Raw genomic sequence first — 10,087 nt, forward strand, 5'->3', positions numbered from 1 at the left:
AGGTTTTGTATCTCCAGGGTTGTCTCTCTTTCTGATTTCTTTATTGTTTCTATTTCCATTTTTAGAATTCTGGATGGTTTTGTTCATTTCTTTCACCTGTTTGATTAAGTTTTCCTGCAGTTCTTTAAGGGATTTTTGTGTTTCCTCTTTAAGGGCTTCTAGCTGTTTTCTTGTCTTCTCCTGTATTTCTTTGAGGGTGCTATTTATGTCTTTCTTAAAGTCCTGTATCATCACCATGAGAAGTGATTTTATATCTGAATCTTGCTTTTCCGGTGTAATGGTGTGTCCAGGACTTGCTATGGTGGGAGAATTGGGTTCTGATGATGGCAAGTGACCTTGGTTTGTGTTTTTTTATGCTTGCCCCCTGCTATCTGGTTATCTCTAGTGCTACCTGCCCTTGCTAAATCTGACTGGAGCCTGTCCTTCCTGTGATCCTGGTTGTGTCAGAACTCCTCAGAGTCAAGCTGTCTCTGTGATTCTGTGATTCTGGGATCCTGTGATCCTGGGCTTGTTAGAGCACCTGGGAGTGGAGCTTCCTCTGGGTGTTGTGGGACTGGCTGCAGAGCTTGCACCCAGGACACCAACCCAGACAGACGGGAAGGAACCAGAACCACTGGGCTGGCAGAGTTCCTGTGTGCCTGGGTCCTGCTGGTCCCAGTTACTCCTGGTGTTGGGACAGAAGTTGGGTCCTCTTCACCTCTAATCCTGGGCGTGTCAGAGTTCCTGGGAGTGGAGCTTCTTCTGGGTATTGAGGGACTGGCTGCAGAGCTTGTGCCCAAGGTCTGCCCAGGACACCATCCTAGAGAGCCTGGACTACATAATTTCTTTAAGTTAAAAATTATCTTTAGACTTTATTTTATCTATATTTGTCTTTCTGGCCTTATGCATACCTGCTCTGGTACATGCATGCAAGCCAGGGAACAACTGTGTGGAATTAGCTGTCTCCTTCTGTGGCAGTTCCTAGGGATTGAACTTATGTCACTAGGCTTGAAGAATGAGTGACTTTACCCATTGAGCCATCCTTCTATTCCCAAATTATGTCATGAGACATAAATGTTTGTAATGATGCCATGGGATGAGAAGAATAGTTTTCTAATTTCTAGTAAGGACAATTAAGGAATAACTCGTGTCTTATAATAACTGTAAAATTATCAACTAAATGTAGACAATGCAGCAGATAATTGATGATTCTTCTTTGAACCTAGGAGAGAGTATGATGCTTGAGCAATATGTTTTCTTTTAATATACAGGCTAGTTGGAATTATTCTTTGGTGTGGTTTCACTTTTACTTCTTAATTCATCTTGTTTGGTGCATTAAATGTTTGCACTGGTAATGTGGATGGAGTTTCAGGAATTTTAGGCTGTGTGTCTTCAGTTATTAAATTTCCTTGGAAAGTGTCACAGGCCTTCACAGTTTAAGGCTGTCACAATGTCATCATAGATGCAAAAAGCAAGATGGTTGTATTGTTAAAATGCCCCAAAGTACCCCATGGACCCTTGCTGCGATTCCGCTAGCCTGGCAAAGGTGAGTGAAGAGCATGATAGTGTGAGTCTAAATAATTGCTCTTTTCAGCTTTTTAACAGTGAGAGCAGATCTGCTGCACATGCAAGCAACCATGGGCCTGTGCAGTTCAGTATAGGGATTCATTTGTTTCTGAAGGGTGGATTAAGTTTGTATGGTGTAAGTTCAACGTTAAGAAAATAATTTATACTGCAAATTTAGGTATGATCTCTTTATACTTTGGCTTTTAAAAATGTTGATTTGAATATTAAATTTTGAGTCACATGACACTAAATCATTTTAACTGTCAGTCAGGGAATGCTACCTGATCTTGCGGAGCACAGCCGTGCTGGGGAGGAACCGGTTCCCCCTGTGAGCTAGCCCGCTTCTTAGTCCAGACTTTGGCTCTTGACCTTCCTCTATTCTAATGCTAAGTTTCTTTTCTGCCTTTTCAGAAAAGTGCTTTTGACGTGTGGCTGGTAAATCTAGACCAGTATTGGCTTAACAAGTTACAAGTAGCTGGCAGAAACCAGTTGGCTCAGTCACCTCACCTGCAGCTGCCCTCACTTCTGGCATACCTTGAGACTACTCCAACTTCCACACAGGAGTTATGGGGTCAGCTGTGATTACACCAGCATGCCCAGTTATGAAGAAGACACACACCACAATGTGTGTGGATGATTTGTGTAGTGTCTTAAAGCATGTCCTATTATTGAAATTTTACTTATTTAAAATTAAATCCAGCTTTTTTTAGGTGGAGAGAAACATGTTAGAAATTAAACATAATATCTAGAGCCCCAGTTTTTAAAAATAGTCTTTTAAAAATGTCAGGAAAGCAAGAATTTAGTCAGGCTTTGAGCAAGTATCCAGTACACAAGAATTACCCTCTGGTGCTGTGCAATGCAGCACAGGTGAGAACTGTGAGTTTGGAGTTGCGTGTCCTTGTCTTACAGTCATTCAGACTGGTTTGTAGGGTTGGCTGCGTCTATAGTGTGCTAACAGTAGAACTAAGAGACACCCCAGTCCTGTAGAACCATGAATGCCAAACTACTGTCATTAATGCTGTTTAAAGACTATATGCCAAATCTTATCCTGTTAACTAGATTATAGTAATAGTATGTTATATTCATATTCCCTGAGCTGAGTAAAATGTAGCATCCTGTCTACAGAACTGAAATCTTAGGGCGCATTTATTGGCAGGAATTGACCAGGAATCAGTGTGTAAGTTATTTTAGTCACTTGAGATATCTTCTGAAGATATTACCATGCCCAAATGCAATTTATGCCATTTCTCTAAGCTTTCTCAATTTAAACCATTTTTTAAAGAAAAAAAAAACCAAACAGTTTATATGATCTCTGTAATGGGGATCCAGCAGTATTTTTTGCTATAAATAGATGGCAGTTCTAAACATAAACAAAAATCTTTAAAAAAAAATCTCTGTGCATGTATATGCATCTGTGTATAGTTTTTGAATGAGTTCATGTGTGTGCATGTGTTTGTGCATATGTGTGTGTAAAGGTATGGTGGATGCCAGAGGTTGAGGTCAAGGGTATCAGTTATACTCTACTTTAACTTTTTAGACAGTTTGTCACTAAACTTGGAGCTTTTCTGTTTGACTTGTCTCTACTTCCCCATTGCTGGAATGACAGAGATGCTTTTTATGTGTCCCTGGAGATCCAAACTCAGGTCCTCATGCTAATGATCAGTGCTTTACCCATGGAGCATCTGGGCTTCCAAGTCAGTTTTTTTCTTTCTAATCTTTAAAAACTTTTTTATTGATTCTTCATGAACTCAATGATAAACATCTTGAGTAGAATTTTAGATGTGTGTAAGCATATGTGTGCACTCTAGTGCTTGCACGTGAGCACACACACACACACTCATGCTCCTATGAGGACAGGCGTTGGAAATGATTTGTTGAGTAACAAATGCACATCCATTGCTTCAACTTTCCTTGCTTCTCTTCACGTCTAATCTGAAATCCAGACTCTGAAACACTCCAAACTCAGGAGCTTTATATGCTGACATGAATGATTCTTATCTGACCTGACATGCTGAATCCCAGTCAGTGAAGATGTGCAAAATCATGGTCAGGTTGTGCTTATCTTCTGTGTAGACAAACTATTGTGTATTTAGAGTACATATGAACTGTGAATGAAATTTGGATTCAGACTTTAGTCTTACTCCCAAGATAACTCATTAAGTGTGTACCAGTATGCCCAAATAGAAAGCAGTCCAATCTTCAAAGTATTTCTCTTTCAAAACACTTCACATGAAGGCTTCACACCAGAAATTTTCTATTAGGCTTGAGACTTGGATGGGAGAGGGAGAGACCAGCTTGCTTTAGCAATGATGACTTGCTTCCTAGCTCTTCATGCTCAGGAAACACTGAGCAAGGTGTGCCAGATCCCAGGAGGATACTGCCTGTTGATGAGGATGCTTTTAGTAATGTTTCTAAATTTTATTTTTGATTATGTGTATGTGTGCATATTGTGTGGGGGTATGTATACATAAATGTAGGTGCCAACAGAGGCCAGAGGCATTAGATCTACCAGTCTAGAGTTAGAAGTGGTTATGAGCTGTCTGACATGGGTTCTTGGAACTGAACTTAGATCTTCTGCAAGAACAGCAAGAGCTCTTAATCACTGGACCACCCCTCCAGCCCTCATTTCTGTATCTTTGAATTCAATAGTCAGGGAGTGATGGTTTTGTGAGGACTCAGAGATGTTTGTTACAAGTCTCTGGCTGGGCTTTATTGAGATTTCCTTTGTCAGTGCAATTAGCATAAATTTCTTTACTTTAGCCTCAGGCAGACTCTTTGGACAATGGCAAAAAGCGGCCATTTTCTTCACCAAAATGTCACAAGAAACAGTCTCTATGCCACATACTGAAATTCTTCTCTGTTGAAATCTCTTGGGCCACATCAGCACAGTTCAAATCACTCTCAGCAATAAAGTCTTCCTACTAGGATTGCCCATTAAGCCCCACTTAAAGGATTACACTGCTTTCCAAATCCAAAGTCCCAAAAATTCATATTCTTCCAAACAGAAGCATGGTCAAGCGTATCACAGCAATACCCCAGTCCCTGGTACCAACTTCTATCTTAGTTAGGGTTTTACTGTTGTGAACAGACACCATGACCAAGGCAACTCTTATGAAGGACAACATTTAATTGGGGCTGGCTCACAGGTTCAGAAGTCCAGTCCATTATCCTCAAGGTGGGAGCATGGCATAGGAAGAGCTGAGTGTTCTGCATCTTAATCTGAAGGCTGCTAGGAGAAAACTGGCTTCCAGGAAGCTAGGATGAGGGTACTAAAGCCCATGCCCATAGTGGCACACTTACTCTAGCAAGGCCATACCTCCTACGAGTGCTCTTCCCTGGGCTGAGAACATATACAAACCATCACACCCATGTAGTAATATCACATGATGACAGAGGTTAAAGTTTTTTTACAGATTCAGGAGGCAAACCAAGATCGAACAACAGTATATGTCATTCTCTGAGGATGACACTACAGCAGCCATCTTGGCTCTGGTTCTCCATAGAGAGCTGCCACATGTTGTACCTTCCCCCTAAGGTGTGCATGGCGTCAACCTCCTGCAGCTTCTTCCTTTTCACTGTGCTCCCACTCCAGATGAGGAAGCTAGGGCTCAGCAGCATGCCTTGCCTGAAAGCATGCTACTGGTACCCGGAAGAGAAAACACTCAATCCAGACCTCTGCCTGCAGCCCTAGGCCTTGGTCACTGTCCACGTGGCTCCTGCTTTCCTTTCCTGCTGAGCACTGACTGTATCTTTCATGGCAATGCACAACCAGGCCAGAGCTGGTTGATGATGTCACTTGTGAAATTCTTGTGCTTGGAGGCATCTAGTCACGTGTACCCTCCATCGTGCCAGAGCTTTCTCCCATGTCTACTAGAGGCCTCTTCATTCATTACAGTTCTCATAGCACATCACCCCACCCCTATTCCTGGATGGTCTTTACAGAGGACTATTTCCCCTTGTTCAGGAGGCCCTGCCTACGCTACTGCCATTTTGTCTGCTTATCTCAGAGTTTCTGATTTTTGGCAGGAAGAACTCAGAAAAATAACTGGTTGATACCTTATTCCAGCTGTTAGAATAGAATGCTTTCTTTTTTGTTGTTGTTCTGTTTTTAGTAAAAGAAACAATAAAGAATTATAAAGTTAAAAATCTAAACCTTTATTTTATTAAAGAATAATTTCTTTACATCTTTAAATTTTAAGACCAAACAATGTATGTATAATATTGTGCTACAAGAACTACATTGGTAGCATATTATAGATGATTGTCCTTCCATATTCCTTCTCTCTCTCTTTCTAAATGTGTATGTGTGTATCTGTGCCATGGTGTATATGGGGTGTTATAGCATGTATGTGGTATGCATGATGTATATGTATTGTGCTTGTGATATGTATGTGTTGTGTTTGTGGTGTATGTGTTGTGTGTGTGTCATGTATGTGTTGTATATGGTGTGTATGCTTTGTACAGGTGGTATATGTGGTATGTATATGTGGTGTGGTACATGTATGTGTTTCTGCTGTATATGTTGTGTATGTATGTTGTGTGTGCATTATACGTGTGATATGGTATGTATATCTGTGTGGCACATGTGATGTGTGTGGTGTGTGTATGTGGTATGTGGTGTGTGTGTATGTGGTATGTGGTGTGTAGGTGTATGTGCTATGTATATGGTATGTGCATATGTGCGGTATGTACTATGTGTGTGTGGTGTGATGTATGTGTGTATGTGGGGATGGTGTGTATGTGTTGTATGTGGTGTTTGTGAGTTACTGTGTATGTGTGGTCTGTATGTGGAGTTTATAGTATGTGTTTAGTGTATGTTGTATGTGGGTGTGCATGTGTGTGTGTGCACCCACAAGCCTTGATTATTGATTATTCATTGGTGTTTTAGGCAATCTTGTTTTATAAAATATCCTTATTTGTAAGAGGACTATTAAGGAATAGTTTGAAAACTGATGGGAGAAGAAAGGGAGGGCAGTGACTGTGAATAATTAAGTGATATACTATTCCTTAGACACACAAGGCCATGTCATGCTGACCTGACATGTACAATTAATATGTATTTATTAAAAAGTTGAAAAAATTTTGGACACATCTGTCAATGCTTAAGTAGTACAGTATTGATAGGAAGTTACTCTGGAAAATGTATTCAGAGAAAATTATGCAAAACTAGATAACATGCTGTGACTGGGACTGCCATGATCTTGGTTATCACCAATCAGTAAATAAGGAAAAATGAAAGAATATATTTACTTGGTTTTTAAATTGTTCTTGTTTGCCTAAGGGCTAAGTTACACTTTACAGTAGGGGGATTCAATAAAGCTCAGTGTCAGCTCAGATGTAGATTCAAGAATCTTGCTTCCCAGACTGCACTTAACTGCAGACTGAAGTTGTCTGGGAAATCCATTGCTGGCAAGTCTTAGAGGAAGACTCCTTGCACACCAGTCTCATTTTGACATTTCCTGTATTTCCTAAAGCCAACTCACATCATAGGATAGTATCTGTGACAGATGCCCCTTCCCCCAGGAGTCTTAACCTTACCACGGTGTGACAGCAGCAGGTATCTCAGAGATTTCGGGCAGGGTGTGGGACTCAGAATCACCTTATTCTGTGTGTTAGTGGTGAGAAATATCTTTGAATCAAAGATAAGTAACAGATCAACTAGAAATATATAATACTTTTAACATAAAATTTAAAGGGAGTAGAATTCAGGATATGCAAAGAATATTTGCAAATCAATAAAAATATAAGCAATTATCCAACAACAATGAAAATAGAACATGATAATTTCACTAACCTTCAAAACTACGAAGTAGGAAAAAAAATACAGATTGACATAATTAGAATTTGGTAGTATGTAGTGTTGATCTAGGTGTGGAAAAATACATTCACTTCTGGTCAGAGCGTGAAATAACTCAGTCACTTTAGGAGATATTTGTTTCAATGAGAAATGAGTACGTCTTTGGCCTTGGTATTCCTTGGCTCCTTCAATGAGACATGCACTATGGCATTGTTGACAGCCGAGAGAAATTGATGGCAGCTGAAGTCCTTGGCAGACAGAAGTTACTAAGCAAAGCATGGGGTGCACAGGCAAACCATAGCTTCTTCCAGGGTCGTAAGGAATGAGCCAGAACTCATTTATCTGTGATGCACTGAAAAACAACACCCCCTACCAACAACGTCTGGGACATAATATGTCACTGTTTAGTTGAAAAGAAGGTGTAGGGCAAAGAAGAGGAGAAAATGAAGGAGAAGGGAGGTTTCATAAATACATATGCATACATGTGCATATACATACACATATGTTCTTTTTATGGTTTTACTTTTCACTCTGTTGGAAGTGGCCATCAATGAGCAGTACACTGTTGATAACTGAACAGCCCTTGCTGTGTGTGGCATACTCTTCAGATCTCCAGTTCTGTTCCAGGTCATTGCATTAATTTTTGTGTGTGGCTCATAACCTATTAAACTGATGTCAGGGCTCAAAGATAGCTTGAAAGTTACCATTGGGAGTTACTTGTGCATGTGTGTAAAATGGATTCTGTAGGAGGCATAAAGGTAACACAGCTAATGTCAACAGTCACTCTTAGTGAGTGGCCCTGAGGAGAGGTGCTTCCCAGATCCTTGAGCCTCATCTGTAATAGTGTTTTTCTGAGTTTGTTTGCTTGATTCATGTGGGGCTTTTGCAATTAAACATTTAACATTTATTTTCAAGGAAACAACCAATCAAAGCTATTTTTGAAAGTCAAGAGCTTCCTAGAACTGAGGAGCAGTGGTTGAATAGACTTAAAACCCAGATTTTTAAAATTAAAGTGCATAGCTGTATATTGAACTACAAACATTCTAGCTAACTCCTTGTTTTTGTGTTTCGGGCCACAGATAAGCATGTTTGTGGTAGAGTCAAGCCTGTGGTACCCACTCAGATTGCTGTTAGAGGCCTAAATCTGTTTGGCCATTCTGTGAGCCTTTAGCTCAAAATCATGATGGACAAGCCAATGTGAAGTTGACACACACCTGAGGCCTCCAGTTTTCTGCTGCCAGCAGGAACTTAGTGCCATTACACAGTCCTATCTTCAGGGGCATAGACAGAACTCCAAACTTTAGGGGGTCTCTGGGTGGGGAGCACAGCTGCAGAGGTTGGGGCTACTGTTCCCCAGGCTGGTGTGCATCATGGGGAGCAGCCTGCAGTGCTGCTCTTGGCTAAGCTCTTGTGATTTGATTTCTCAGCTTTTTACCCCACGGGTAATTTGTCAAATCACATCTTAATGATCCAATAATTGATGCTTACAAGGAGTTTTCAAAAGAGACAGGGCCTTTACATCTAAGCAAGAAATTAGCTTCAGATGGTACAGAGCTGGGTTATTTCTTGTGCTAATTTTTCCAAACAAGTATATAGAGCCACCCATAAGGAAAATCTTAGTATTTTATTTCCCTTTTTGTTTTGTTTCTAAAGTGGATAAGTTCATGTTTTTAAATAGCCATATAAAATTCTCTTTAAATGTTTTGAAAACAAACCATTTATGGCAAGACACACAAGCTTTTTGTGAAATTTTTAAAATTGCAGCTATTGCTGAAGCAATTACTATAACATTTAATTTCTTAAATGCTTGAAATGGTATGGAAGAAAGAAAAGAAGGTCTTAGAAACTTAATTTTAATAAGTTTATGGTAAATGAGTATAAGATGTTATATGTGTGTGTGTATGTGTGTGTGTGTGTGTGTGTGTATGTGTGTGTGTGTGTGTTCCACAGGGAAAAGAGGGGATATTATCTTCTGGCATCTTTCCATTTTAATCTGTGAATGAGAAAAGGTAGGTGTGGCTAATGCAAGGAGGGAGGCCACTCCTATATATTAGCTTTGCAATCTTCAAGGATAGACCGCTGTGCTGAGGAATTTGAAGCTGGGGAAGCAGCTCCTATGCACACTGACAGCCATTGCCTGGAATCTGTGAAGGTGTAGTGGGTTTACAGAAAGAATTCAGGACAAGGTAACCCAGGAAGAAATGGAAGTAGAGATTAAGATTCACAATAATTAAGGATCCAAACAGTACTTAATTCTACTATAGAGTTTTTGGTGTTTGTGTCTAGTAGCTTTGATAAAATTAGCTTTAAAATCTGTTATAGAAGGTATGGATAGTTTATTACTTAAAAGCAAGCAAGCAAGCAAGCAAACGAAAAGCTCTCTTTAGAATTTCATTCCTTCTTAAAAGGGGGAACCAAATACCCATGGAAGGAGTTGCAGAGATTAACTATGGAGCAGAGACTGAAGGAAGGACAAGCCAGCCTAAATGTAGCTATCTCCTGAGAGGCTCTGACAGTACCTGACTAACACAGATGTAGAGGCTTACAGCCATCCATTGAACTGAGTACAGGGTCCCCAGTGAAGGAGTTGGAGAAAGGACCAATGGAGCTGAGGGGTTTACAGCCCCTTAGGATGAACAACTATGAACTAACTAGTACCCTCAGAGCTCCCAGGGTTTCAACCACCAACCAAGGTCTGCACATGGTGGGACTGATTGTTCTGGCAGCATGTGTATAGTAGAGGAT

At 40.4% G+C, this 10,087-nt stretch overlaps 1 protein-coding gene across 6 annotated transcripts in view; it reads left to right on the forward strand.

Annotated features, from left to right (window-relative positions):
- The window catches only part of Nek10 (NIMA related kinase 10), a 228,364-nt gene that overhangs the window by 181,963 nt on the left and 36,314 nt on the right, over positions 1 to 10,087 (forward strand). The window lies entirely within an intron of this gene.

Source organism: Mastomys coucha, unplaced genomic scaffold (genome assembly GCF_008632895.1).
Source record: "Mastomys coucha isolate ucsf_1 unplaced genomic scaffold, UCSF_Mcou_1 pScaffold9, whole genome shotgun sequence".
NCBI lineage: Eukaryota > Metazoa > Chordata > Mammalia > Rodentia > Muridae > Mastomys > Mastomys coucha.